The sequence below is a fragment of the Sarcophilus harrisii genome, chromosome 1, assembly GCF_902635505.1.
Source record: "Sarcophilus harrisii chromosome 1, mSarHar1.11, whole genome shotgun sequence".
In the NCBI taxonomy this organism is placed as follows: domain Eukaryota; kingdom Metazoa; phylum Chordata; class Mammalia; order Dasyuromorphia; family Dasyuridae; genus Sarcophilus; species Sarcophilus harrisii.
Genome location: NC_045426.1, coordinates 699,471,340 through 699,486,910, shown reverse-complemented (window position 1 = coordinate 699,486,910; position 15,571 = coordinate 699,471,340). Strand labels below are relative to the sequence as shown.

Sequence of the window (15,571 nt, the reverse complement as noted above, 5' to 3'; positions counted from 1 at the left end):
GTCGAGTGGGCCCTTAAAACACCAGATTTTAGATCCGAGAGGGCCCTCGGGACACAGAACGTCAGAGCTGAGTGGTTCTGGGAACTGAGAATATCAGAGCTCCGAGTGGCTCTGTCCCTGGGAAGGGACTTTAGAAAACAGAGGACTGAATGTTAGAGATGCCTTAGAAGTCAGAGGTGAGAGAGACCTTGGAATAGTGAGTGTTACAAGAGAGCCTTAGACAGATCCTGATTGTCCTCATCTGTCAGATGAGGAAACTGAGGCACAGAGCCGATGAATGATTTGAAGGTCCGGCCGGGTCGTGGCAGAGCCCAGGCCAGAGCATCTCTCACCTCCCTGGCCAGTGCTGATCCAGCCTGACCGTAGCCTCTGGGCTTGGTGTCAGTCTGTGACACCTGGCTTCAGCAGTCCACTAGAAATAACTCTGAGGTTGGCCCTAACTAGGGGGGCCCTGTCAGTTCCAGGGCAGTAGTAACCCACCCCACCCCTGACTTTGGAGAAACGCCTCCAAGTTCTGTCTGGAAGCCAGAGTGGGCTGCTTTTCCTGGTGTCTGCCTTTCAGGCAAACCACAGGACACAATCACCCCTCTTCATTCAGGGCCAGCATGGGATTGGGGGGAGGTCCAGTTAACCTTTCCAGTGACTTGACAGAAAGCCAGCCCCACGTAGTTCCGAGCCTCTCCCTGTGTTGTCACTGCCTAACCCAGAGGAGGATAAAAGACTAAAGTCTGCTTGACTTGGAACTCCAGGAATGAGAGTGGGCGCTTCGGTGGGCAGCGTGGGGCACAGAGGATGTTTCCCCACAGGTGGTCCCCTTAGGGCATCAATCATGCTAGGTTCCAGCACTTGGCCAGTCTAACACATTGACCGTTGAGCCCCCGTGGCTCCCAGCCAGAGCGCGACAAGAAGTGGGGGTGAGCCAGTGTAGACTGGGCCAGGAAGGTGCCATGTGGCCCTCAGAGGTTTGATTCCTGGTTGTCCCATTTCCTAGCTCTGTGACCCTGGACAAGTCATTATAACTCCTCCACTTTTAATTTCCTCATCTGTAAAATGTCAGAGATGAACTAGACTGCTTTTAAAGCCCTTTTAGTGCTCAATTTATGATCCTTACATCTTTAAAATTGGGGATTGAATTAAGTGACCTCCAAGGTCCCTTCTTACACTGAATCTATGGCTTTTGTGGTCATCACTCTGGGTCTCAGTTTCCCCATATGTCAAACCAACGGATTAGACTCATTGACCTCTGGGGTCTCTTCCTCTTCCACCAGATCTAGGATGCTCTGTCATAGGGCTGTCAAGATGAAAGTGCCATGTGTTGGCTGGCGGCCCGCCCACCTTCAAACAATCCCTTCACTCCCAGAAAAGTTTGGCCACCTTGGGTTCTGACCTCCCCCCCAAAAAAAGCCAATGAGGCTCCTTGGGCCTCCATTTCCTTTTTTGTCAAACGGGAGGATTGAATCAGATGCTTGGAAAGATGCTCTTACAGCTCTAAAAATCTCTAAGAAGGTAAAGGCTGGGAATCTACCTTGAGCCCTTCTATGGAACCTTCTCCTTGCTGGCAAACTTCCACCCTTTCTGCTCCATCAGTATCTATGCTGTGCACACGCAGGGAGCCAGCAGGGTCTTTGGAGACCCAAATGTTTGGGCTCGGAACAAACAATGAGTGGGTTTCACGAAAAATGAGGACGAAAGGGTTGGTTGTTTTTCATACCTTGATCTATAGCACCCCCTCCCCCCCAACACACACACACACACACACACACACACACACACACACACACTCACACACACTCACATGACCGTGTCAGCAGTCCACAATTTAATCTAATCTTGCAATCCCTTCCATTTGATTTTCTATACCAGGAGAACACAGGGACCATGACTAACCTCTTTTCCAATCTCCCCCAAATCCTGCCAGGCTCATAATGGTGGAGGGGCCGGTCTCCAGAAATCTCCAGGACATCCCATTATCAGCCACAAACTTGAGAAAAAATTGGTAGTTTCTCCCCTCCCCTGAGCCTCCCAGACGAGCCCTATCATTTCCCTTTCTGGGGCTGTTAACAAGTGAAACTGAAAGGACCCATTTATCCTTTAGGACACGGTTCCTTTTTGGAAAATAAGGTCTCCCAAACTGTCCTGCCGGCCCTCCCATAAAGAGCTGGATTTCTCCCACGCAGTCCACGGCCACTCTACCTGCGTGGCCACGCCAGAGCTCTGCTCGGCTCCAAATGCCACTTCCTTTTCCCCTGGGGGAGCCAAAGTTTCTCCCTGAACCTGTTCAGGTCTGTCTGTCACCTTCCCCGAGCCATCCCTGACTCCCGGGGAGCCAATGGCTCCGTTCCCCCACCCCCATGGTGGGGGGAGGGTGTCGCCTGGAGATGCGATTCCAGTTCCTTGGGAGGAAACGGTCAGTTCTTCGGCTCTTACTTTGGTGTCTGTAGCTCCTGCCCGCCCTCACCTCCGGCTCTGGGTTTTCCACACATAGACCCCCCCTCCCCCTTGCCCCGTTACCTGTGGGGTCGCCGGGAGCTTCCCAACTCTGCCAATAGCTGTGGTCGGGAGCTTGACCAATGTCTCCCCCCAGCGCCGGAGCCCAAGCGGGCTCGCCGTGCTGCCCCAGGCTCCTGCCAGGTCTAAGATTGCTGCAATTGCGCGGAGGAGATCCGTGTGTGTGTGTGTGTGTGTGTGTGTGTGTGTGTGTACGCGCGCGTGTGTGTGTGCAATTATGGTTGTTAGAAAAAAAAGAGAGAGACAGAAGCCAGCTCTCCCCCAGCTGAGCTCCCTCTTATTTTCCCTGCCCGGGCGAGGAGCCGCAGGGGGAGGAAAAGTAAGTGTGGGGAGCCGCGGCTGGGGGGCTGCGCCCCCCGATGCAGCAGCGGCAGCGGCGGCGGCAGCGGCGGCGGCAGCCCCGGAGCCCCCGGAGCCCGGCTGGCTAGAGCGCTGACCGCGGCAGCCTCCCCCTCACGCAGCCGAGGCTGGGCAGGGGGCAGAGCCCGTGGCCATCCCGGGCGGCCGCCGATCGGGGGGGAGGAGGGGGGGCCGGGCCACGGCGCGGGGCGCGGAGCCCGGCTACCGGCGCTGGCGCGGGCGGCTCGCGGGCTCTCCCTCACTTAACATCTCTATCGCGGAGCCCGAGCCAGCTCTGCTCTCTGCTCCCTCCTCGCTGCCGCTGCGGCGGCGGCTCCCTCCGCTGCCGCTCTGTTCGGCAGGCCTACAGCACTGCCTACCGCTTAACTCCTTAAAGGCTGGCTTTCCGGCCGCTGGCAGGGAGGGGGCGTCCTGGACAGCTCCCGGTGCTGAACGCCAGGTGGGGGGGGGGGCCGGAGCGGGTACCCCGCGGCCAGTACCCGGGCGGGCGGGCCTCTGGGGGGGAACCCCCCACCCCCACTCATGCCCCTCTCGGGGTAACCCCCCACCCCCGCTCACGCCCCTCTCGGGGTAACCCCCCACCCCCGCTCACACCCCTCTGGGGGGAACCCCCCACCCCCACTCACGCCCCTCTGGGGGAACCCCCCACCCCCACTCACGCTTCTCTGGGGCTCCCCCGTCTGCATCAAGCTTCTCTAATGGCACCCCTTCAAGAGATTCTCTTTGATTTCCCTCCCCTCAGCTCCCCCCCAACTCGGGATGATGCTACATGTATCTGTATGTAATATGTGTGGACACATGCACACATATGTACACATATACACCTGTCTCCACATGCATGTAGTGTGTAGATACACCGCATCTAGGTATATAAACATGTATATGCTCATACATACATACACATGTATATACACCCATCTGTATACTTTCACACACACATGTTTTAGGCATATATTCATGTTGCTACTTAGAATTGGCTCAGAATAATTTTCTCTGCTTAGTAAGCACCCATGACAATTAGTGGGGGGAGGTTAAGGGCTTCTTCTTGAGAGCAGGGGCTATTTCCCCCCTTCACTATAGTCCCAATGCCTCACATACAGTAGGCACTTAATAAATGCTTTTAACTGACTCAAGCAACTGATGCAGGCCCACTATTATTCCAGAGACAGAAGCAGTACAATAGAAAGCGTGTTAGCCCCAGGGTGGATCTGGATTCAGATTCTGTTTCTGCTGGTTGTTACCAGTGTGATCTTGGACCATGATTCCTTGCTGCAGAGCAGGAGGAAGCCTTCGCCTTCCTGTGTGTCCTGCTTCCCTTTGGCAGTCTGTTACTATCTATGGATCCCTTCTCGGCATAGTGGTTTTAAATGCAAACAAAAAAAAATTATATGAAAATGGTTATTAGCATGTAAAACAAACAACCAAGTGATGGATTCCAAGTCTGTTCTAGATCCGGCAAATTGGGTGGAGACGGTGTGTAAAGCGTTCTAGACTTGCAGGCAGGAGAATAGGTTTCAAGTCTCGGCTGTGCGATCCTGGACAAGTCACTTCACTGTCTTATGCCTTAAGGAGATAAGGGAGAGTCAGTGAGGTATAATGAGTGTAGAGTTGGTTCTGGAATGAGGAACACCTGAGTACAAGCCATGCTTTTGACACATACTGGCTGTGTGATCCTGGACAAGTCACTTTAATATCCCAATGTTCTAAGTAGCTAATTGCAGAGAAGCTATCTGCACTGATGGAGGGCATTTCTTCATCTGGGAATTCTCTACACAAAAGAAATCACAGGTCTAGTTCCTATCCCTATACGTAGATCGTAGGATTTTGTTGAGGACAATTTATAAGCATTAAGATGTTAAGATGGGGATACAGACCAGATCAGATCTATGATTTCAATGTCTGGACTCCCGGTGGTATAGAGAAAAGTACCCTGGTTCTAGAATGAAAAGACCTGAATTCAAATCCACCTTCTGAGCCTGAGAATGTGTATGATTTTGAGAAAGTCACGTGATTTTGAGAGTCACATGATCTTGAGAAAGTCTCGTAATCTTTCTGGATCTCAGTTTGCTCATCTGTAAAATGAGGCAATTGGGCCTATATGGCTTCTTCCAGAGTTGCTTTCAACTCTCGATCTCTAATCCTATAAACTTTTTTTTTACCCATGCAACTCAGCATTTCCTCTGAAACTTTTCATCTGTGGGGAACTGTCCCCAGGATCCTCCCCGTCATCATGTGTCAGATAAAGACTTCCCAGGTCATCCTGACTCCCGAACCAGCTTTTCATCCATTCTGCCATAAGCTCATAGCACTAGCAGTTATCCTTAATCTCCCTAAAGTCCCCAGCCAGCTCTAAATCCTAGGAGATCTCATCTGCACTTATCACATTCGATTTTTAAAATAACGGCTGATGTTTCTATAGCATTTTAAAGTTTGCAGAGCTCTCTACATTACCTCATTTGATCCCAGCAATGGCTCAGGCAAAAGGATACTTTTAGTATCCCCATTTTGCAGATGAGGAAACTGAGGCTTACTGATACTAATCCAATGAGCCTAGCAAGTGAGATTTAAACCCAGTTCTCTCCTGACTCAGTTTAATTGATTTTTAAACCACACCATGTTGACTTTGATTGGGTTCCTACTTCTTTTTCTCAACAAGATCACAGACTACATATGGTAGAGACTGTCTCCAACTTAGAGACAGTCACATGTCTAGAACTGTGTTCTGAGATTGATAGCACTGACGACAATTTTGGTGAATTATTTTTCAGAGCAACCAAAATGTAGCCCAGAGTAGGAAGAGGAGAAGAATAGAGAGAATCTCAGTCCATGGAGGATGATCTTCCATTGGGTCATCCCTGAGCACTCCTAAATACATATGCTCATTGTCTTGTCTCTCATCCTCAGCACAATCAGAATTCCCTTTGCCTCTACACAGTGGTCAACCCATGCCGTCAGGGAGGCTCTCACATCCAAAAGATTCATAGAATATGGGAGTCAGAATCATAAAGCATAGGAAATGAATGAAACAAGGGCTTCTTCCTAGGACAGAGGATGTCAGAACTAGGAGACATCTTAGAAGAAAGAACATTGAACAGGGAATGTCAGCGGGAGGGCTCTTAGAACAGGGAATGTCAAGGTTGAGAAGGAACTTAAAATGTGGAATGTCTGAATTGGGAGGGATATAGAATAAAATGCTCTAGGTAATTATTAAGCTTTACTCTGTAATAAAAAGAAGTCTGTCCCCAAGCTAATAGCCCTGGGTTCTTATCCTTAACTTGTGTGACTTTGATAAGTCACCTCTCTTCCTCAGATCTATCCTCTGTCAAATGAGGCATCTGGATTGAACATCCCTAAAGTCCTTGTCTCTTCTGTAGTCTATAATTCGCTACTATCTATCACTCCACTCCATGTTCCTTTTTATATTTTCCCCTTTCATATTTCTCTGCTACTCTAAGGTGCATCAAACACATTCTTTGCAACAGCTCTGAGTGCTGTTATTATCCTCTTTTTCCTGAGGGAGAAACTGAGGCCCTTACAAGTCAAGTAATTTGACCATGGACACACATTGACTAAAATGCTGGATCATTTATATATATATATATATATATATATATATATATATATATATATATACATCCTAAGGTGTTGGCTCCAAGTCCAAGGTTGTTTCCCCCTTCACTACTCTCTATATAACACAATTTCTCTTGATATTCTTTCTTCTTCTGTCTTCCCTCATCTCCCCCTTTCTCCTCTCTCTCTCTCTCCATCTTCTCTCCTTTCTTTTCCTACTCTCTCTTTTTTCTGTTTCTCTATGTCTATCTTTATCTCTGTCTCTCTGTCTTTGTCTCTGTCTCTGTATATGTCTCTCTCTGTCTCTCCCTCTCTCTGTGTCTTCCTGTCTCTGTCTCTCTCTGCCTTTGTCTCTCCATCTCTTTCTTTCTCCTCCTTCCCATGCTCCTTTTGCCTGTCTCTGGTTCTACTCCTAACTCTTAGAATTCTTTGTTCTTCATTGACCTTGAATTACCTCAACAAGTTGTGCTCCATGTTTGTGACATAATACTCCTGTGGTATAAGAGGTGAAGAATATGCTAAATAGGGAGGAGCATGGAAAGACTTATATGAACTGATGCAAAGTGAAGTAAGGGGAGCAACATATATCCAATGACCACAACACTGTAAATGGGAAGGACAACAATAAAAACAAAACAATTGAGCCAGAATATCATGAAATTATCAAGAGCACGTTTGGCCCCAAAGAGGAGACAAGACCAGTCCCCAGCTCCCTTACAGAAGTGAGGGTCTCTGGGTGTCAAATACTGCAAGTAATGTCAAACTTTTGGACATGATTGTTTTGCTGAGATTTCTTTTTCTTCCTCTTCCTTTTCTTCGTTTTTATAAGGGTTGGCTCTCCAGGATGGGGCAGGGTGAAGGAAACAGTGAAAAGTGCAGGTGATGTGAAAATACCCAGGATCGATAAAAATCTATTTTTAAAAATTGGGAAATAAGAATCCCTTGTTTCCTTCAAAATCCTGATTAAGCACCATCTTCTACATGAAATTTTTTAAGATATGCTGCTAACGAGTGTTCTGCTCAAAAAGTCTCCTTGTATTTCTTCTGTATATACCTTCTATACTTTTTAAAGTGCAATTGTCTCCCTCAAAAGAACACGAGCATCCTGAGAGCAGGGATTTGTATTCTCACCCCATGGCACAGCCTATGACATTCTAGGAACTTAATAAGTGTTTATTGATTGACTGATGGATTGTCTCCATTTTCCACTCTTTGTCATTGATTCTCTTGCCCATCTTTCCCTCTTCTTCTCCTCCTTCTTCTCCTCCATTCCCTCAAACTATCAAAATTGAATAAAATCCTATCTAGTACAGATTTTTCCTCTCCCCATTTTTGCTGGTCTCAGTCCCCTCCCCATATCTCAAGATTATTCAAGATACTCACAGGGCAATATTTAGCCATACTGGTGGTCCTCAAGGCTAATTAGGTTGTTAGCCCCTGATACAAACAGCTGATGAAACATAAATATAGAACAGAGCCAAAGTCTAATTTTTATAAGAAACAGTTGTTCAAGCGATACCAACAGAGGAAGGGACCCATCTCATCTCCCTTCTCTCCAAACCCTGCCCCAACTTTGCCAAACACAGCTAAATAAAAATTACACAAAATATTTATAAAAACAAAACTTTCTCCACTCATCCCTGCTATGGACAATCCATCCCCAGTGTTCAAGGCTGAGGCTCATTTCACAGATGGGACACCTTTCTAGGTCAGAATTTTATTGCTTTGGGCCCAAGACAAGACTTAGAAAGCAGAAAGAAGAAGGACTGTAGGCTGAAAAGTTGAGTCATAAATAGATAAAGATGTGTGTTTGAGGGAGTTTCAAAGGGAAGTATTCGGGAGCTCTTTAGAGCTGATTTAAGGAGGGAAGACATTTGACTAAAACATGACGTGATTCCTCTGAAGTTCTTTGGGTCCAATAATGGAAGCCTTCTAAAAGTTATATCAGTGCCCATGTTGGATAGTAGTTTAGCTACTAGCTCCTTGATATTATTCTAGAGTTCAGAATTTCTTCACCAAGTCTTTTTTTGTTTTTTATTAAAGCTTTTTATTTACAAAGCATATGAGTGAGTAAATTTTCAACACTGACCCTTGCAAAGCCTCCTTCTCCTTACCCCCTCCCCTAGATGGCAGGTAGTCCAATACATGTTAAATGTACTAAAATATATGTTAAACCCAATATATGTATACATATTTATACAGTTATCTTGCTGCACAAGAAAAATCAGATCGATAAGGAAAAAAAACTGGGAAAGAAAACAAAATGCAAGCAAACAACAACAGAAAGAGTGAGAATGGCATGTTGTCTTTCACCAAGTCTTGCTGCATCTTGTCTACATCCTAGAGTGTAAGATCTTTCAGAGTAGGGGCTTATTCTTTTTATCCTTGTATCCTCAGTGCCTAGTGGGATGTTTGGAGCATAGGAGATGTAAGAAATGATTGATAAAATAAAAAATAAAATAAAAACAAATGAGAAAGCCAGATGGAAGATGGAGACTTGGAAAAATGATTGATTTGGTGAAAGGAACTCCCAAGAAGGAACTTCCTCTACAAATACAGGTAGAGGAACCTTCCAGTCAAAATATGGTATTCTCCATATTTAACATGTATTTGGTCTATCTGTCATCTGGGGAAAGGGGTGGGCTGAAGGAGGGGAAATGTCGGAACAAAAGATTTTGCAATTGTCAATGCTGAAAAATTACCCATGCATATATCTTGTAAATGAAAAGCTATAATAGGAAAAAAAATATGGCATTCTCTTCCCCTCCCCCAAATCATGTCAGTGATTTTGGAGAGATGCCAAGAATATATATGTTAATAAGAACAGAACTTCTCTCTCAAAAATACAGCATTAAGAATTCCCTAGGGCACTGAGTCCAAAGTGCCCAGAGTCAACTGGATATTAGGTGTCAGAGGAGGAACAAGTACACTTTTTCCTGGTTCCCAGGCCAGCTCCCTATCTATTATTCCATGAAATCTAGAAAAATGTAAAACCTTGGAGGAAAGAAATGTTTCATATTTGTCCTTATATCCTCAGCCCCTAACATAGTGCTTAGAAAATGCCTTTTCATTCAGTGATTAATTGTCCATTTTACAGAGGAGAAAACTGAGTCTCAGATTGATAAATTGATAAAGGAAAGGATGCAAAGACTTCTAGATTTGAAATCCAAATCCTGCTTCTGAGACTTTTTAGCTTTGTGACCTTGAGCGCCACCCTCTGAGCCCTCATTGCTCCTCTGGTAAAGAAGGATAATAATGGTGACAAGCTTTTGCTCACAAGGTTGTTGAGAGACTCCAACGAGATTTGAGCAGGAAAAGTGCTTCCAAAGCTTTGGTGAGCAATATCAATGTAAGTCATGATTATCATTTCCCAACATCCCACAGCAAATTCGTGATAGAACAGGGACTAGAACATTCAGTGATAGATCACAATAGAAGGAAAAATGGAAGTTCCACAAGGTGCCACAGACCCAGAGGCACTGAGTCATCGACTCTACAAGATGACAAGAGTGAGGAGGGCCACGGGAGGTGTCAGGGCTGGGAGAGGTCTTAGAATAGGGAATGTCAGGGCAGGAAGGGGCCTTAGCTTAGAACAAGAAATGTCAGGGCTGGAAGGTTCCTAGATCACAGAATGTCAGGACTGGGAGAGGCTTTAGAACAGAAGGGCTTTAGGCCACAGAACTTTAGAAACAGAAAGAACCTTGAAGCTCTTTTCTTCTAAGCCTTTGGTTTTACAGAGAGGGAAATAGACTCACTCATTGTCACACAGTGACTTAATGCTGGATTCTGAATTTGAACTCCAGTTCATTCTCTCCCCACTGAACCTGAGCAGCCGGGATTGGGGTCGGCTGCCCACGTACTTGGGTCCCTCTCATTTAAGATGCTTAAATATAATCCCTCTCCTCATCAGGAACAAGATACACAAAAACACCATTCCTCCTGATTCCGTAATTATTGTTAGATTGCAAAAGAAGCAAACGCAGGTGGGAAAACAGAAGCGCCTTTGACATTGGTTCATCTCCAAACTTGTGGGAAGCCTGGGTGAGACAACTTTGTCTGGCTTCCCCCCTGATCCCCCGATCTGTGTTTCTGCTTTATTGGCAAATTCTGCCGAGGGTTGTCATCGACAATGATAATTCGGTGTCAGGTGATGCTCCGGAAATCTCAGCTATTTCGGGACGGCGGATGTAAGGATACGCAGTCAAGGACACGGAATGTTAGCACCAGAAGGCACCTTCAGAATTACCTCGTCCGACCCACTCTGTGTCCAACTTAGAGAAGGAAACAGAAGCCAGACAGTCAGAGGGACTTATCCAAGGTCACGCAACGAGTGAGAACCAGAGCCAGAGGCAGAAGCCGGCGTTCACTCAATCTGTCAACAAATATTTCTTGAGCACTCACCAGGTTCAAGGTAACGTACTAGATGGTCCCCATTCTGTGCCCTTTTCACTATTCTTGGTTTATACAAACATCAGTTATTTATCAGGTGCTCTGGAACAAAGTCAGGAAACAGTGGCAGCTCCACAGAAATAGAGACTGGGCAGGCACCAAGGGCAGAAGGTGCCCACCTCCCAGTGGTCCAGGGATCTTTCTAAGAGAATACACTCCAAAACACCACTTTATATGCATCTGTAGAGTGAGTTTCTTCACTGAGAATAAAATCACAGATCTGAACCAAAAAAAAAAAAAATCCTACAGTAGACTCACAATAAGCCTGCAAAATACCTATAACTGGCCTTGTTGTGCCCATTTTGAAGATGTGGAATACCAATCCTCATTTCCCCAAAGTCACATAGTTAGTGAGAGTCAGAGAAAGATTTGAACCAGATCTTCTTGAACACAGAGTCAGCCCTTCATATATTATACCATGATACCTAAAAAACAAGCAACAGAGTTGACATTTCCTTGCATTATCACTTTTTGTCTTTGTGAACTTGAGTAAATCATTTGACTTTCCCATATTTCAATTCCATCCCCCTATGTTTGAGAGCACAGATATGACAATAGCCTTTCAAACATTTTTTCCCCAATTCCTACCACTCAAGCCTTCTGTTCTCCAGGATCCACATCCCTCCTTTTTCATGAAATCTTAATAATGTAGTTTCAAGATCCTTTACCATTTTACTTATCTCTGTCTGGGGATTTACCATTTTCTCGATGTCTTTCCCTAAAATGTGGTAGCCAGAAGTCTATACAATGCTCCATGTGTAATCTGATCAGGAAACCAGGATACCAGGAATCTATCATTCTGAACGTTGAATCCTTTATTTATAATCCCTAATGCAACAAGACTCAGATCTCTAATGGGGAAGGCATAGGTCTCAGAAAGAATAAGGTATAGTCAAAATCCACACTGTCTATGAATCTCCCACCACTTACCCTATTCTCTCTGAGTTTGGCTTGCTTCGCCCAATCTGCTCTTAATTAGTAGGCTCAACTCTCATAGACAGACCATTATCCCATATTATATTCTCTGAGTTCTAGGCTATTCACTATTCTTCAAGCCCCCATCCCATGTTTTTTTTTTTTTCCTATTCACACACTCAATCAGCAAACATTTATTAAGTGTCTACTTTGTGCCAGATACTGTGAAATAACAAACTCATACAATGCATGATATTCTCCAAAGAATATCATTTATAATATTGAGAATTTATAATAATTTACTTATAATAATGACATTTAGATCTCAAAAATAACCATTAATTTAATTTAATATTTTATGTGACAATATTTTATAGCAAATACATAAATTATAAAATAAATCACAAATACATTAAATGCAGATCATACTCTCCCACCAATTCACTTAATAACTATAATGAATAGTGGGCACATACTTATAGGAACTTTGAAAGGTATGAATATGAAAGAATAAAATGCAAAGTGACTCATAACTTGACTACAGGCTTCAATGCTATTGGTCCATTTGGAAACATGTGACTCACAAAATTGCTTCTCTGCTCACTGCTTGACCGTTGGTCATCAGTACTTTTCAGCTGGAAAAATTCTCTTTTCAAAGTCATTTTTAACCCATATCTTTGAAATAGAGATTTGAAAGCATTAGCACAATATTATAAAGATAATCAACTTTGATAATCAACTTTTTGAAAGACTTAGGAACTCTGAAATAGAATGACCAGCCACAATTCCAAAGGACTATCATGAAATATGCTGTCTACCTCTTTACAGATCGAAGTATCTTTTCTTTGTTTCTTTTCATTTTCCTTTTTTCCTTCCTTCCTTCCTTTCTTTCTTTTTCTTTTTTCTTTCTTTCTTTCTTTCTTTCTTTCTTTCTTTCTTTCTTTCTTTCTTTCTTTCTTTCCTTCCTTCCTTCCTTCCTTCCTTCCTTTCTTTCTTTCGTTCTTTCCTTCCTTCTCTCTCTCTCTCTCTCTCTCCCTTTCTTTCTTTGTCTTGTGCTCTCTCTGTCTGTCTCTGTTTCTGTCTCTCTCTCTGTCTCTGTAACTGTCTCTGTCTTTCATGGATAATGTGGGAATTTATTTCCCATGACAATGTACAATATTTGTAATGTGTTTAATTTTTGTTGCTTTCTCACTGAGTAGAGGAAAAGAAGAATAAAGAGAAAAATTTGAAACTGAAAATAAAAAACTTTAAAATAATTGGCTAAACATTAAAAAAAAAACATTATTAGCTCTTAATGTAGTAGCAGTTCTCTTTAAACCAGAGAAATGTAAGCTCATCAAACTTGCTGCCTCTGGGTTGTGCAGCCAGTCATTGACATGGATGCTGTGCTGTCCAATCAGAATCGAACTCACAACTAAACAATTCTGTGCTGATGTATGCTTTTAAGCCAGCTCACTGGGACACCAGAGCAGCTGCAACAACCCCTCTACTTTTCCTTTTTAAGTCAAGAGCAAAGGCAAACAACAGGTCCTCATGAAAAGCCTCATCCCTTTTCAATGATGGGCAACACTGAAAAGTAATAGCTATCACTGAAGCTCTTGGCCAATGAAGCCAAATCTCTCTCTGACTGATGAGGAATCACACCCTGAAGCCCATTATATTCAGACTGCTTTTGAATCTTCTGGCCCCCCACAGAGCATCTCTCCAGTCCCCTTCCTGTATGTTCTCAGTTTACCTGAAAATCAACCTCCTGTCTCTTGGTGACTCATCTTTCACTCTCCCCTCCTGAAGCCATAGTTTTAGTTTATTATAGCTTGTAGTACAAAATATTGATCCAAACCTAATTTCTGCTAAACTTCTTTCTAATTTTCCCAGAAATTATTGTTAAGTGGGATTAATTCCCCAGGTAATTTGTATTTCTAAGTTAGTAAAATACTGGTTTTGAGGTTATTTTGCCCCTGCTAATTCTTTAACTAGTCTATATTACAGATCTATTTCTTTTTTATACTTATTAGTATTTTATTTTTTCCAATTACATGTAGATAGTGTCCAACATTCATCTATGTAGGACTTTGAGCTCCAATTTCTTCTCCTTCCCTCACCCTTCTCTAAGACACCAAGATGTCTAATATATCAACTTTAAATGTCATAAATCCCCAAATTTTCCCCTATCAAATTGGTAGTCCTTTAAAAATCATGGCTGTCTGTAGTGTGTATATGATTTCTTATTTTAAAAAGCCTACCTTTTGAACTGGAAACTGAGTGGATGCTGGGGAATGACTAAATAAGTCATGATATATGAATTTATGGAATATTATTGTTCTATAAGAAATGGTCAGCAGGATGATTTAAGAAAAGCCCAGAAAGACTTAGATGAACTGATGAAAAGATAAGTGAGTAGTATCAAGAAAACATTGTACATGTTTTCATTTTCCTTCCTTCCTTCCTTCCTTCCTTCCTTCCTTCTTTTCTTCCTTCCTTCCTTCCTTCCTTCTTTTCTTCCTTCCTTCCTTCCTTCCTTCCTTCTTTTCTTCCTTCCTTCCTTCCCTTCTTCCCTCCTTCCTTCTTTTCTTCTTTTTTCCTTCCTTCTTCCTTCCTTCCTTCCTTCCTTCCTTCTTTTCTTCCTTCTTCCTTCCTTCTTTTCTTCCTTCCTTCCTTCCTTCCTTCCTTCCTTCCTTCCTTCCTTCCTTCCTTCCCAACAAGATTATATTATGATCAACTCTGATGGACATGGCTCTTTTCAACAATGAGGTGATTCAGGCTAATTCCAATAGACTTGTGATGGAGAGAGCCTCCTGCATCCAGAAAGAGGACAATGAGGACTGAGGGTAGATCATGATATAGTATTTTCACCTTTTTGGTGTTGTTTGCTTGTTTTTTCTTTCTCATTTTCCCCCTTTTGATCTGATTTTTCTTGTGTAGCATGATAAATGTGAAAATATTTTAGAAGAATTGCACATGTTTAACCTATATTGGATTTCTTATTGTCTAAGGAGTGGAGAGAGAAGGGAAAGAGAGGGAGAAAAAAATTGGAAGAGAAGGTTTTGGGAGAGTGAATGTTGAATACTATCTTTGTATGTGTCTTGAAAAATAAAAAGCTATTAGTATAAAAAACCCTCCTTTTTAAATCATAAAACAATGTTTGAAAATTATCCCAAGTGTCATGCTTTGCAGTTGCAGTATTTAATAAGGTTCTCCATCTCATTGATGCCCTTGAAACTGTGTTTCTTACTCTCATATTTCTCTAGTTTTTAACAAGTAGTTCTTTCTCTGCCTGTTTATGAAATTAAACTTGCTCCACATAAGTGAATCACCACTCCACATCATTGATGAAGGAATATCCAAAGGTCATTGTTTAAATCCCTTCTAAAAGTTGTGTGGGTGGGTGTTAGTGGTGTTTATTAAAAGTTATTTTTTTCTATTTTTAGTAGTTATTCACACATTCATCTATAATAGCAGCAGTATCTTACATCACTTAATAGCTTTTATGCATCCTTTTCCTTTACAAAAATCCATATTTTCTGTCTCATCACTAACTTGCTCCAATTTTCTTAAAAGGTTAGTATACACTAAGATTTTGTTTTGGCTGCCTGTCACTCTTGTCACACACTCTTCTAACAAGACCACACCCTATACAAACCCTCAAGTACATCTCTCTCTTCCAGTTATTTTTCAAAGACTAAGATTTTCATAAGGGACCAGGCAGAGACATCACCAAGGTATTGATTAATTTTGTTTGATTGTATTTATGAGGTAGGTTGACTGTATT

At 43.3% G+C, this 15,571-nt stretch overlaps 1 protein-coding gene across 1 annotated transcript in view; it reads right to left on the bottom strand.

Moving 5' to 3' along the window:
• WSCD2 (WSC domain containing 2) overlaps positions 1-3,208 on the bottom strand; it is a 142,620-nt gene extending 139,412 nt beyond the window's left edge. The window contains exon 1 of the mRNA XM_003761087.3: positions 2,512-3,208. The gene's annotated coding sequence lies outside the window, so the exon portion shown is untranslated. The remainder of the gene's footprint in view (positions 1-2,511) is intronic.
• Between the last annotated feature and the right edge of the window lie 12,363 nt (positions 3,209-15,571).